The sequence below is a fragment of the Ovis aries genome, chromosome 13, assembly GCF_016772045.2.
Source record: "Ovis aries strain OAR_USU_Benz2616 breed Rambouillet chromosome 13, ARS-UI_Ramb_v3.0, whole genome shotgun sequence".
Classification (NCBI taxonomy): domain Eukaryota; kingdom Metazoa; phylum Chordata; class Mammalia; order Artiodactyla; family Bovidae; genus Ovis; species Ovis aries.
The window spans coordinates 23,272,332-23,287,208 of NC_056066.1; the positions used below are offsets into that span (position 1 = coordinate 23,272,332).

At 42.3% G+C, this 14,877-nt stretch overlaps 1 non-coding gene across 1 annotated transcript; it reads left to right on the plus strand.

Annotated features, from left to right (window-relative positions):
- The first annotated feature begins 14,521 nt into the window (after nucleotides 1-14,521).
- LOC114117702 (U6 spliceosomal RNA) lies at nucleotides 14,522-14,627 on the plus strand. The gene has a single exon (XR_003591360.1). It is a non-coding gene; the product is annotated as a U6 spliceosomal RNA (small nuclear RNA).
- Nucleotides 14,628-14,877: the final 250 nt, after the last annotated feature.

Consider the following 14,877-nt stretch of genomic DNA (forward strand, 5'->3'; position numbering starts at 1 on the left):
GTATAGTTGATTTACAGGCCCATTTAGGTTTAACTCCTGCCTTAGCTACTTGTAGTACAAACTGGAACAAGCCAACTAAACTTTCCAAACCATCTTCACTCCTGAAATGAGTCTTTTTATTTTTTTTTTTGATGAGTGTGATTCTGTGATGCATAGTAAAAAATATACGTTTGATTTTTGCACAGTTTCTGGCACAGAACTCCTAAAACACTCGGAATTTCCTGGGATGAGAGAACAAGCACAATGTTTTCTGTAATGTGAATGAGGTGACTTTTGAATTGTACCTGAGGATGTGGGCGGGTTGCCAGGAGAAGCAACCACATGACCGGAGAGTTAGAACTTTCAGTCCCAGTCCCTGACCTCTGGGGAGGGGCAGTGGGGCTGGAAGTCAAATTAATTCCTAGTGGCCAATGATTCAATCAATCATGCTGAGTAATGAAGCCTCTTGTTGTTGTTGTTTAGTTGCTAAGTCATGTCCAGCTCTTTTGTGACCTCATGGACTATAGCCCACCAGGTTTCTCTGTTCATGGGATTCTCCAGGCAAGAATACTGGAGCAAGTTGCCATTTCTTACTCCAGGGGATCTTCCCAACACAGGGATGGAACCCGGGTCTGCTTGACAGGTGGATTCTTTACCACTGAGCCACCAGGAAAGCAGCTAATGAGTCTTCAGTAAAAACCTTAAAGGATGGAGCTAAGAAAGCTTCCAGGTGGGTGGACACATTGGGATTCAGGGAGAGCAGTCTACCCAGAGGCCTTGGGAGCTCTGTGCCCTTAGCCTGTACCCCGCCCCAAGCGTCTGTACCATAGGGTTCTTCCTGCGTCACATCCTCTTACAAACTAAACTCAGAGTAAAATATTTCTCTAAGTTCTGGAAGCTGCTCTAGCAAATCAATAGGACCAAACAGCAGGTTGTAGGATCTATAGCCCAAGTGTGAAGCATAGGTGACAACTTGGGCTTGACATGGGCGTTTTAAGTGAGCGGCAGTCTTGTAAGACTGAGCCTTTAACCCATTGGGTCTGACACTATCTGTCTTCAAGGAGACAGTGTCAGAACTGAGTTGAATTACAGGACATTCAGTCGGTGTCCAGGAATTGCTTGGTGTGGGATGAAAACCCCACACATCAGAATTTGGTGTCAGAATTGTAGTGAGTATTAAAGAAGAAAATAAAATATAAGGACTTCCCTGGTGGTCCAGTGGCTAAGACTCCCTAATCCCAATGCAGGGAACCTGGGTTTGATCTTGGTTGGGGAGCAAGATCCCAAATGATGAAACTAAAGGCCCCACATGCCTTAGTGAAGATCAAAGATCCCGAGTGCCATAGTTAAGACCTAGATAAATATTTAATAAAAAGAAAATATACATAAAGCACATAGTGTAGTTCCTGGTACATAGAAGATACTCAGCAGAAGATGCTACATATTTGTTGCGTGCCTGGGATATCCTGGTCCTCAGGAAAGGCCCAGGACAAGATAGGCAGGATCTCTGTTCTCATGGAGCTTATAGGCTGGTGGAGCTGGTACAGTTAACTAATGGGTTAGGGAGAAGATCTTCCTCCTTTTGCAACTACATGGACTGTAGCCTGCCAGGCTCCTCTGTCCATAGAATTTTTCAGGCAAGGATACTGGAGTGGTTGCCATTTCCTTCTCCTGGGGATCTTTCCTATCCAGGGATTGAACCCGTATCTCTTGTGTTTCTTGCATTGGCAGGCAGGTTTTTTACCACTTAGCGCCACCTGGGAAGCTCTGCATTTATCTTATTCAGCACAAAACAAAATTAAATGAAATACTGGCAATTATCTGGAAAGCTGACCAAAGAAGAGGGCCAGCCTTCTCTCTTTGCACACTTCACAGCCAGACACATGTGAGTTAATGTTTGTCTCTCGCTTCCAGCTCTGCGTTTAATCAGTCCCCAAAGGCCAGCCTGTTCTGTCTTTAAATCCAGTTTCTTCCTCAGCAGAGTTTTATAATTTATAGCATCATCATTTTGGCCTGATTTACCAAAACGCCCTCTAATCTGTTTTTACCTAAGTTCTCTTATTAAAAAATATATTTATTGAACACCTGCTCTATGCCAGGTGCTAAGAAAAAATAAATTTAAAAAAAGAGGTGCTGTGGTAAAGGTCTACATAGGAAAACATAGAGTTGGGGGTAGGAACACCTGGCTTTATGGATGTTAAGGTCAAAAGAAATAACTGGGTTGGAAGAAATATTTGGGAGTGGAGGAGACTACCTAGGAAGAGGATATAGAGGGAAAAGGGATGAACATTAAGAACGAACTAGGGTGGGGAAAGGAAGGGATGAAAGTTTAAGGGTTGGCAGCCAAGGAGACTAAGGAGATGGGGGAGCAGCCAACAGTGGAAGAAACAGAACGCAGGGGCTCCGGGGAACCAGGGGAAGAGATGGGCTCAGAAGTGCCTGACACAACTGAGAATTCAGGGGAAAGCAGAAAAGTGTTGAGAACCTTCAGGTCACTGGTGACCATGGTGAGTGTATAATTGTTCCTTAGCCTCCCTGCGCCATTGGCTCCAGGGCCAGCCCTGCCTCCACTCCCCACCCCCAGGATACCAAAGTCCACAGATGCTCAAGTCTCTTATATAAAGTGGTACTGTGCTCGTATACAACCTAGGCATACCCTATCATATACTTTAAATCATCCTTAGACTATTTAGATTAGTTTATTAATCTATTCAATTAGACTATACAGTCCATGCAATTCTCCAGGCCAGAATACTTGAGTGGGTACCTATCCCTCCTCCAGCGGATCTTCCTGACCCAGGAATCGAACCGGGGTCTCCTGCATTGCAGGTGGATTCTTTACCAACTGAGCTATCAGGGAAGCCCTTAGATTATTTAGAATACCTAATGCAGTGTAAGATTCCCTGGTGGATCAGACGGTAAAGCGTCTGCCTGCAATGGGAGACCTGGGTTTGATCCCTGGGTTGGGAAGATCCCCTGGAGAAGGAAATGGCAACCCACTCCAGTACTCTTGTCTAGAAAATTCCATGGATGGAGGAGCCTGGTGGGCTACAGTCCATGGGGTCACAAAGAGTCGGACATGACTGAGCGACTTCACGAATGCAGTGTAAATACTATGGGAATAGTTGACAGGCGAGTGGCAAATTCAAGTCTTACTTTTTGGAACTTTCTGGGTTTTTTTTCAAATATAAAGATATTTTTAAAGTATTTATTTATTTGGCTGTGTTGGGTCTTAGTTGTGGCACAGGAGCTCTTCCTTGCATTATGTGGGATCTTTCCTTGCGGTGCAAGGGACTCTCTAGTTGCGGTGCACGGAGTTAGTTTCTCCACCACATGTGGGATCTTTGTTCCCCAGCTAGGGATTGAACCCATGTCTCCTGCATTGCAAGGTGGATTTTTAACCAGTGGACCACCAGGGAAGTCCCTCAAATATTTTTGATCCGTGGTTGGTTGAATCTTGTGGATACAGAGAACCAAATTCTAGTTTCAAGGAAGTGGTGGGAGCAGAAGCCAGATCCTAATGAGTGGGAGATGAAGAAGGGGAGAAAGCTAGTGTGGGCGACTCTTCCTTTGGAAGAAGGGAGAGAGGTGAGAATATAAACACCTCAATACCATGTGCTAAGAGACAACCAGTAGTTCATAGAAGAGGCAGGATGTATACCAGTTGCCCTGTGGGCTCTGGAGTTAGACTGGTCAGCTACGTAAGCTGACTCTGCCACCTGCTCTCTGTGTAACACTGGGCAAGTTCAATGCCTCAATTCCTCCATCAGTCAAACGGCAAGAGTACGATGTCCCGCTCACTGAGTTGTCAAGATTAAAGTGCCTGGTGTAGAGTAAGGGCTCAATATCTACCAGCGTTTATTAATCTATTCCAGGTACTAAGGAAGCAAAGAGAAGACTGATTCAATCTGTTAGGTGAGCAGAGTCAGAGAAAACTTTGTAGAAGACTTTTCAAAGCTGCATCATAAAGGGTAAGATTTTTTTTCAGGTAGAGAAAAAATAAAAAGGTATATATGAGAATTGAAGACAAATTGAAGACAAACTAGATAAACAAAGGCAATGTGAAATCACAGGGTGAGTGTGGTCAGCAACTGCACCAGGAATTTTAAAAGATCCATCCATTTGTAAGGTTTATTTTCTTCTAGTTTTATTGATATGACACGCAGCACTGTATAAGTTTAGGGTGGATAGCATAACGATTTGACTTACCTATATCATGAGATGATGACCACAGTTTAGTGAACATCCATCATCTTGTAAAGATACAAAATAAAAGAGAAGAAAATCTGTTTCGAAGATTTAATCTTATTTTCTCTCTTAAAAACCTTTATATTTGAGATAATTGTAGACTCATGCAATTAAAAGAAAGAATACAGTGAGATCTCTTATACATCACCCCACTTCTTCCCTCAAGGGAAGTAGTAGTAGATAATAGCAGTAGATAGTAGTAGTAGTCTTGTGAGACTACAGTGTCACACCCAGAGAATTCACGCTGGCACAATGCACCCATCTTATTCAGATTTCACTAGTGTTGCACGCACTTGTATGTGTGCATTCATTTTATGCCACTTTATCTCATGTATATATTCATGTAACACCCACCACAGTCAAGATACAGATTTGTTCTGTCACTACAAAACTGTCCCTTATGGCAGGGGTCCCCAGCCTCTGGGATCTAATGCCTGATGGTCCAAGGTGGAGCTGATGTAATAATAATAGAAATAAAGTGCACCATAAATGTAATGTGCTTGAACCATCCCGAGACCACCCACTCACCCCCATCCCTGGAAAAATTGTCTTCCACAAAACTGGTCCCTGGTTCCAAAAAGTGAGGGACCGAAGCCTTATGCTACCTTTACTTAGATTATTTTTGTGTTTCCTGCTTAGCAGATAAAAAGGAGGATGATAGAAGAAAATATTTGTTTCTCTTTTCCTTGGGTGAAAGAGAAGTTTACCTTGGGAAAAATCCTAAAACAATCAGGCGTCTGCCTTCTTCCCTTTCGGAGGCCTTGAAATACCTTGTGTATTTGTATTTCCCCCAGAAAAATCTCCTCTGTTAAGTGATAGAACTGTTGTTGATTAAACTAATTCATATTTACATAGGAACAGCTCAAAAATCATTAACTCAGTTAGAAGAAACTGTAGTTTTAAGAAGAGGATTCTTGCTAGCCTCAAGCCATTTCTCCTGTTTTTTTTTTTTTTTTGGTAGTCTAACAAGGTAACATGAAACAATTCAGATAGTGTGGGGCAAAATAATCTGGGAATAAAGATTACTAGAAAGGTCAGCTTTGTCTTGAAATTTGACCTTATGATACAATCTCCTAAGTAGGTTTTTTTCAGCTGACTGCGTTTTAAAAAGATTTTCTTGATGGGGACCATTTTCAAAGCATTTCTTGAATTCGTTCTAATATTAGTTCTGATTTAGGGTTTGGTTTTTTTGGCCATGAGGCACGTAGGCTCTTTGCTCCCCAACCAGGGATAGAACCCACACCCCTGCAGTGAAAGTTGAATTCTTAACCACTGGGCAACCAGGGAAGTACCCTCAACTGAGCTTTATACCTTCTTTTTTGTCTCCTTCTGTATCTTCAGGTTTCTAGAAACTCCATATGATTTCCCACAGTGTTTCCCGTCACGGTCACATGGAAGAGATGGACAAACGGAGAGAGGCATGTGTAGCAGCAGGTGTAAAAATTAGGTGTTTCTAAAGAGCTTCCCCGGAGAAGGCGATGGCATCCACTCCAGTACTCTTGCCTGGAAAATCCCATGGACGGAGGAGCCTGGTGGGCTGCAGTCCATGGGGTCGTGAAGAGTTGGACACGACTGAGCAACTTCACTTTCACTTTTCACTTCCATGCATTGGAGAAGGAAATGGCAACCCACTCCAGTGTTCTTGCCTGGAGAATCCCAGGGACGGGGGAGCCTGGTGGGCTGCCGTCTACGTGGTCACACAGAGTTGGACACGACTGAAGCGACTTAGCAGCAGCAGTAGCAGCAGTAAAGGGCTTCCCTGGGGTCTCAGCAGTAAAGAAACTTCGTGCCAGTGCAGGAGACTTGGGTTCGATCCCTGGTCCTAGAAGACCCCCTGGAGAAGGAAAGACTTGCCGAAGAGTCGGACATGACTTAGTGACTAGGGAACAACAACAGAAGTCATGAACACCTGTAAAGGTTGTTGTTGCTGTTTGGTCACTAAGTTGTATCCAAATCTTTTGCGACCCCATGGACTGTAGCCCGCCAGGCTCCTCTGTCCGTGGGATTTCCCAGGCAAGAATACTGGAATGGGTTGCCATTTCCTTCTCCAGGAGGCCTTGCTGACCGAGGGATCGAACCCCCAGTAACCACACACTATTTTTAACTCCCCCTTGCTTAAACTATCAATTCTATGCTTCATCACTGGTACTTCTTGAAAAATACTGCACATATATCACAACTGCAGAGAAAAAGCTGTTATCTTTAATGAGGGAAAGCTAAGCAGTAAAGTTATTATTTGAGTTTCGGTTTAGCTTTCTATTTCAAAAGCAAATTGCTTGGTTCATGAGTGCCCATCAGTCTTGCTGATGGCCCTGGTATATCTGGACTGTGTGGTGCTGCTCTTCTGGAGAACTGCTTTAAATGAATTGTGCTATTTGCCCGTGTTGGCAGACCAGTGAGAGAGAGTCCTGCAAAAGGCACCATCACATTTACTATAAGGACGCTGTTGAAAATAGGCTTCATTTCATTACATGGAGTTCTGTTTATGAGGATCTTTAAGAGCCTGTCTTTATCATCTGACTATTAGAACACTTGTGCTTCTCTTGATCAATTGGTTTGGTTTGATAATATAGGCCCCATCACTGGGTTTGGTCTCTGTAAAGAAGGCTAGAAGGTGTAGAATAAAACTGTGGTTTAAGCTAAACGAATCCTGTCCACTTCATGTATGGGCCTAATTCTTGGCTCCACTGACATTCCTGTTCTCTATTTGCTGTTCTCTTCCTCATGTGCTCTAAATTTATGTTCTTTAAATACATGGGATGTATCTTTCAAAGTTACCCAGAAAAAAACATTTTTGAGGTGGAATAGCAGTTTAAGAGTGTGAGAGCTAAAGTCAAAATGTCTCATTTTGAATCCTTGTTTCAACATTTATTGACTGTATAATCTTGGGCAAGTTGTTCAATGACACAAAGCCTCCATTTCCTCATCTGTGAAATGGGGAGAAGAGTGTTTACTTTGTACAATTTTGCCAATTAAAGGAGAGAAATCATGAAAAATCTTGAGCACAATGCCTGGCACATAGGGAGCATTCAACAAATTCACATCGTTCCCAACATTATATGAAACATTTGGGGACTCTCCTGGTGGTCCAGTGGCTAAGACTTCATGCTCCCAATGCATGAAGCATTGGGTTTGATCCCTCGTCAGGGAACTAGAGCTCACATGCCAGAACTGAATTCAAATGCTGCAACTGGAAGATCCTTCAAGCTGCAACAAAGAGCCGGTGCAGCCAAATGGGGAAAAATAGCCATCTGATTGTGACTCTTAGGAAATTAAAACGATTCTGTCTCCTCTATGTTTATTTGAGATTCACTTGCCTTGATATTCATAACAAGAAGCCAATTTCAGGAAATAGATTTTCAAGTGTTAACAGCTCAACTCAAGACAAAAGACTGTACTCGATAATTAACACCAGCCTTAGATGGCTATGCAGAAATATAGTGCATTTTCTATCTATGTCTCTTACTACTGATATGAGCTAGCGTTCTGTCTTTAAGCCGATGTAGCTATATACATAATTCTTCTAGAAATGTTAGTGCGCTGCAGACGATTATCCTATCTTGCAATTTAAATGAAATATGGCACAGATCATTTGAGAAAGGAAGTTTCCAGACAGCAAGAAATAGTTTGTAGCAACATGAACAACCAGAAACAAAGCTAGATCTAATTCTGCAAAGAGCACAGCCCCGCGCTGACTACACCATTTCATTTTTAAGGACACAGATTTAATTTCACGTGACAATCTGGCATCTACATTTTCCTGTGGTCTTCTTTTTTCCAAATAGCCTTGTAAATATGAAAATGCAATCGAATAGCAAAAGATTAAATTTGTGAGACTCTACTTGCAGGGCGCTGTGGTCATTATGAAGGCAGTAAACGAACAGAATAGATTAAGGAAAATGCCAACGACAGTTGTATGGTCTAAATACATCTAACCCATAACTAATGAGAATTCTATGTGCACAATAAAATGTCACTCTGTATATTCAGCTTATTGTTTTCTATACCATTTCCATCTATCATATTTATCGAAAAAATGTAATCATTGTTCAGGGCATCATAGTAATTTATGCAATATTTTCCTCTCTTTACCAAGGTAAGAGGAGGAATGTGCCTTAGTAAGAGGATTTTTTTTTTTTTTTGTAGTACTGTCTAATGAATCTTTTGCAACAGTCCTTCATTATATATGGTTAAAGTTAGCACATTTATTTTAAGGGAATATGGTTTTCAAAATAATTCTCAGTGACTTATACCTACATAATTAACAATTCTCTGATTGTTTATAAGAAAATAATAACATATTACAAGTTACTGTGCAAAAATGGTAATAGGTAGGTTTATCTCATTCACAGTCCTATTGAATTCATTTATTGCATTACATAACTCATTTTAGGCCTCATAGCACTTTTAGAAAACAGAACATGTACATTTATTTCAATCATATATGATCATTGATTCTTCTTTTAAACGTCATTTGATGATACAGAATTTATAAGTTAGAGATTGGAGATCTAACGACATTTTTCCTCACTTTTTCAGTCTTCTTGTTCAATAATTAAAAAAAAAAAAGTTTCTCAGGGAGTCTTTGACTATCTGTTCCAAGTTGCCAGCTTGGCATCAGCCTATATAGATGGACTGGTCTCTGTGACATGTGGAAGTCAGGGCTGTTAACGTTCCCATCATGGCCAGCTCGGGGGTCACTTAATCACCTGGGGCAGGTTTGCTAACCCCTTTCCCTGTATTTCTCTTCTGTTCCTAGAAGGAGAGTAATTCTCATTCTATCAGGATGGAGCCCATCAAACTTAGAAAACCATGGTCAAGGATGATACACAGGGCAGTCACTGATGTATGTGTAAAGTGTCTTTCTTTCATCCGTTTATTTCCATAAGGAGTCAGCATTCCTACTGTGACTTTTGGATGGTAAGACCACAGCACAGGAAGAATGAATAAATTTTTATTGTCAGCAGAGGAGTTGAAAACAGAAATGAAATTTCCCAAATCTTGATCATCTGTTTTAAATGTTAAGTATTTTGACTTTCCTGGACTTAGCAAGACTGGTTTTTTTCTTTGCAGTTTGTCTAAATTGCACTGAGATGTACCTATGAGAAAGAAACAGATTTCTATGGGGTATCCATTATTGCCTAATATTTTGGAAAAAAGTTAAAAGTGGTAGTTACTCAGTCCTGTCCAACTCTTTGTGACCCCATGGACTGCAGCCCACCAGGCTCCTCTGTCCATGGAATTCTCTAGGCAAGAATATTGGAGTGGGTAGCCATTCTCTTCTCCAGGGGATCTTTCCAACCCAGGGATCGAATCCAGGTCTACTGCATTGCAGGCAAATTCTTTCCTGTCTGAGCCACCAGGGAAGTCCATTGCCTGATACTTTCAGTTCGGTTCCACTCAGTTGCTCAGTCATGTCCGACTCTTTGCAACCCCATGGAATGCAGCATGCCAGGCCTCCCTGTCCATCTCCAACTCCTGGAGCTTGCTCAAACTCAAAATTGAGTCAGTGATGCCATCCAACCATCTCATCCTCTGTCATCCCCTTCTTCTCCGGCCTTCAATCTTTCCCTGCATCAGGGTCTTTTCCAATGAGTCAGTTCTTCACATCATGTGGCCAAAGTATTGGCGCTTCAGCTTCAGCATTAGTCCCTCCAATGAATATTCAGGACTGATTTCCTTTTGGATTGACCTCCCAATACTTTACATATGCTAGTTCAATTTAGTCCCTATAAAAATCTTTTGGGGCAAACACTTTTGTCCCCCATGGTAAAGATTAAAAACAAAAACAGGGGACTTTCCTGGTGGTCCAGTGGCTATGTTGAACCAGTCCAGTGGGTACACTGGACTCCATGCTCCCAATGTACAGGGCCCAGGTTTGATCCCTGGTTGGGAAACTAGATCCCACATGCTACAACTAAGAGTTTGCATGCCAAAATTTAATATTTAGCATGCCGAAAGGAAGATCGAAGATCTCACACGCCACAACCAAGACCTAGCACAGCCAAATAAATAAATAAAAACAGATTCAAAGAGATCTAGGATGAATTTCAGCCTTCTGGGTTAAATTTGTGATCCCCAGCCCAAAGTAATGAGGAAACCATTATTAAGTGTTGTGGAATGTTTTCAAATTTCACTATAAATTTTTTATACTTACTGGTGGTTTTTATGGTCAAAAAAATAAATAAATAGAAAAGAGCACCGTGCAATGAAAATAAGTGAGAAGGATTTTTTTGCCCTGGAGCATTCAGCCTGCTCATTTTTCTGGAGCATCAACTGCTCAAAGATTTGGAGGCAAATACAGCTTGTCTTCCTTATCTTTTATCGAGGTGAGGTTGATTTATTACATTATGTAAGTTTCGTGTGTCTGACATTATTTTTCCACTTCTGTATACACTGCAGCACGCTCACCACCCAAAGTTTTCCTTTCTACCCATCACCGTATAGTTAATCCTTTTAACCTATTTCTCACTCCCCTTTTCCTCTTTCCTTCTGGTCACCACTGCTCCTCTGTCCTCTGTATCTATGTTTGTTTGGGTTTGCTCACTTAGGTACTAGTTTTTAATATTCCCCATGTGAGCGAAATTACATGGTATTTGTCTTCCTTTGTCTGATTTATTTCACTTACTTAGCATATTACCTTTAAGGTCTATTCATGTTGTTGCAAATGGCAACATTTCATCTGCAATATTCTGTTTTCATATTAAAATAACTGCATATGTTACAGAGTTAATCGCAAAATTCATTAATGTTGGTATTTCAAAATAAAACAAAAAACTTCGAAGAAATTTATGAGAGCTGTAAGGATGTTCCAAACTTCCCAGGGGCAAGGGTTTGACTCTTCCTCTGTTGTGGGAGCACTTGATGAAAAGTTGGGAGAAAACCTGAGATGCTGTCTTTAATTATTGCAATTGTTCTCTGGGTTTTGCCAAGTCACTTTGTGGTAGGCTTTCAAAATGGATGAAAATTTACTTCTTAAAACAAGTCAACTCTGGAAAATGAATTACTCTCCCTGGGAGGATGGCAGATCCAATATATGAAAAAAACACAAACTTTGATATTTAGGGAAAAAAGGAAACTTCTTTTAGCAATGGCTTGACGTAATCAAGTTTCTATAGATCAAAGCCAATTAGCAGGGTGGTGGATGTTAGCAATGAGAATAAGAAATGTCTTGGCTCTTCATGCTTACCAGCAGGAACACCAGAACCCTGAAACTCCCCGGGGCCTTTTGCTCTGGTGCCCACGAGAGCTCACAACATATTTTGGTGGTCACTTAAAATGTCCTGGCAGGAGGACAGATGAGGCACTCCTCAGCACCCTTGTGTTCTTAATCTACCTCTCTTCGTCATTGGGCTGATCCTGGAGTTTGCCTTTGTACCTTTCCAGTCTCCCGACCTTGACTTTGATGTGAATTCTCAATGGGAGACAGTGTCCTCCAGGCTCACACACCCATAGTTCCCAGCCCTGTCTATAGCTTTGCTCTTAAGGCATGTCACTGTAATTGCTCGTTGAACTGCTATCTTCTCTGCCAGATGGTAAGCTCTATGAAGGCAGGGTCTGTTGCTGCCTTTCTCTCCCCAACAAAAGAGGTGCTTAAAAATATCTGATGACCAAATAAAGGAATGGCCGCCACCACTGCTTTCTCAGAAGTCAGGAGGTCTATCTTCCCACCAGAGTTACAGTTCTTCACAATCTTCTAGAAAAAACATTACCATCTTCCCACATCAGGGAACCTTGGTCAAGTTCCTGTGCATCTAGGTTGGAGGATGTTGGAGAAACACCAAACTGTTCCATCAGCAAAAAATTAACCAGTGCTGTAAGTCAGAGTCCAGACACTTGGGCCCTTAGCTTTGAGCAGAAGGGAGTTCATCTATGCCCAACAATATAAAATTAGAGTTGGCTGCTGTCCACACTCTTTATTTGATGGTGTTATTCCGAGAGCTGACCCATCAGTCTCTGCATGTGGCAATAAAAAGCGTGGTTCTGAAGCCAGGTGGCTGAGGTTGAAAATCAGCTTCTCAGGGGACTTCCCTGGTGGTCTAATGGTTAGGACCCCACTGTGGATTGCAAAGGATGTACTTCCAATCCCTTGTTAGGAAACTAAGATCCCACGTGCTTCAGAGGAACTAAGCCCAAGGGCCACAACTAGAGAGTCTGTGCACCATAACGAAAGATCCTGCATGATGCAAGGAAGATCCCACGTGCCACAACTAAGACCCAACACAGCCAAATAAGTAGATAAATATACATTTTAAAAAAGAAAGAAAGAAAATCAGCTCTATCACTTCTGCAGGTGTGACTTTGGGAAAATTACTTCCCTTGATTAACCTTAGTTTCCTTATCTGTGAAGTGGGGCTAAGACTGGCCTATCTCACATGGTCCTCATAAGGATTTAAGCAGATAAACCTTGAAAAGTATGTAACAAAGTGCCTAGTACATAACATGTACTATAAATCTGAAGATAATGATTCCAGTACTGCTATTTTACTGTAACTAGCAGGAGGCCCTCATGTGTTGGAACTCCCTGAAAGTGTGGCTGGTCTAGGCGAGACCCCTACATTATTTGCACACACATATACATACACACATACACACACATGTACACACCAGTATACAACTGAGGAGCTAGAGTGCTTATTCTGGAAAATGGCTTAGCTAAGCTAAGGGAAGCAAAGACGTGCTTGTACTATGAGTCTATGACCTAACCAGGAAAATAAAAAGCAGAAATATTAACCTATTCCAAGAAAAAGCAATCTCCTTGGCTGCTGGCCCATGGAACTGCAGCAACCTCTGCCACCGTGGACATTACTCTCTGCTCTGGTGTTCCTTCTTAGCTGTTGTATAACACTGGACCTGGGAACACAGTTTTAACTGAATCAAATACACATCAGGGGCCCCAAGAAGTGAAAACGCAGTTAGTATCTTCCAGGGTGACATGGGCTTCTGGGTACTCATCTCTGGAGGCCAAAATACCCAAAGCTCAATGAAGAAAGATCTGTTCCATCTGGACAGGGGCTTAAAGAATTCCTCTGGGAGCATCTGGGCTATTTTTAGTGGGCACAGCAGCCTGGCCAACACCGCAGGGAGACCAGGAAATGGCCCTTCACCCACTGCCCAGCCTCCCGGTGAGACAGGTCTCCTGTTTGCAAGTTCATGAATATCAATGAGCCCAAACCACATGCGAAGGAATCAGAACATATTGCTACAGCCAAAGTGCAAGTTGGCTCTTAAAACTTGGCCAAAGGAGCGTATGATTCAAATGCTGGGGCTGAGGCTGGCGCTGTGCCTGAACCCAAAGGAGGGATGGAAGAAAGCTTGGCTCTAGCCCTTTGAGGATCAAGAGGAAAGGCTGGAGCAGGAGTGCAGCAGCTTCCATTCCTGCCCTTGTCAACTCGGCCGACCAGGCATCTGGAAGTCAAAGTGGAGTGTGTGCTTCATCAAACAGAATCCCCGAGAAAAGAGCCCAAAGCCCTCAGAAATATGCAAGCTGACTTGGCATTAGTAAGAACATTATTAATGGACTTCCCCAGTGGCCTAGTGGCTAAGGCTCCACTCTCCAATGCAGGGGATCCGGGTTTGATCCCTGGTTGGGGAACTAAGATCCCACATGCCTCGGGGCAGCTAAACCTGTGTGCCACAACTACCGAGCCCTGCATCACTACTAGAGAGAACCCTGCATGACGGAATGAAGAGCCCACAAGCCGCAACTAAGGCTTGATGCAGCCAAATAAATAAGTTTGAAAAAGCCCATTAAATCCATTATCTTTTTTTAAAAAAAGAACATTATGAACATTGAAAAGCAATAGATAAATAATTTCTGGGCAATCACTGTAGGTCAGGCTCTGTGCTAGGCACTGGGAATGAGAAGGAAGAGGAAACAGTTCCTGATCTCAGTGGGTATGTAGTGGCAGAGGGGTGTGTGAGTGTGTGTGTGTGTGTGTGTGTGTGAGTGTGTGTGTGAGGTGGGGAGGCAGTGACAGAACAAGAACAAATCCCAGTTTCAGTGTGGCATGTCATTTCACATTCATGGGGTTGGAAAAGAGTCGGACAAGACTGAGCGACTGAACTGAACTGAACTTACCATTTCTGGCATTATTCACTCTATTTTGTGGATTAAAATTTCCAACTGTTATCATTTTCCTCCTTCCTGAAGAGTTCTTTTCACATTTCTGCTGGTCACAAATATTTTGTTTTACCAGGAATGTCTGTCTTTCACCTTTTTTCCTTTTTTCTTCCTTAGTATGGTATGATTACATTTATAACATTGGAACATGCACATTTAAAATTGCATAGAGTGCTTGCTTCAGCTGCACATGGACTAAAATTGGAACCACACAGAGAAGATTGGCATGGTCACTGCACGAGGATGACACAGAAATCCAGAAGCACACAACTTTTTTGTACATAATGCACTGAACTATATACTTCAAAGCGGTTAACATAGCAAATTTTATGTTATGTATATTTTATCACAATAAAAAATGCATAGAAATGGATCTAGAAATATACATCAGTTCAGTTCGGTTCAGTTGCTCAGTCGTGTCTGACTCTTTGCGACTCCATGAATCGCAGCACGCCAGGCCTCCCTGTCCATCACCAACTCCCGGAGTTCACTCAGACTCACGTCCATCAAGTCAGTGATGCCATCCA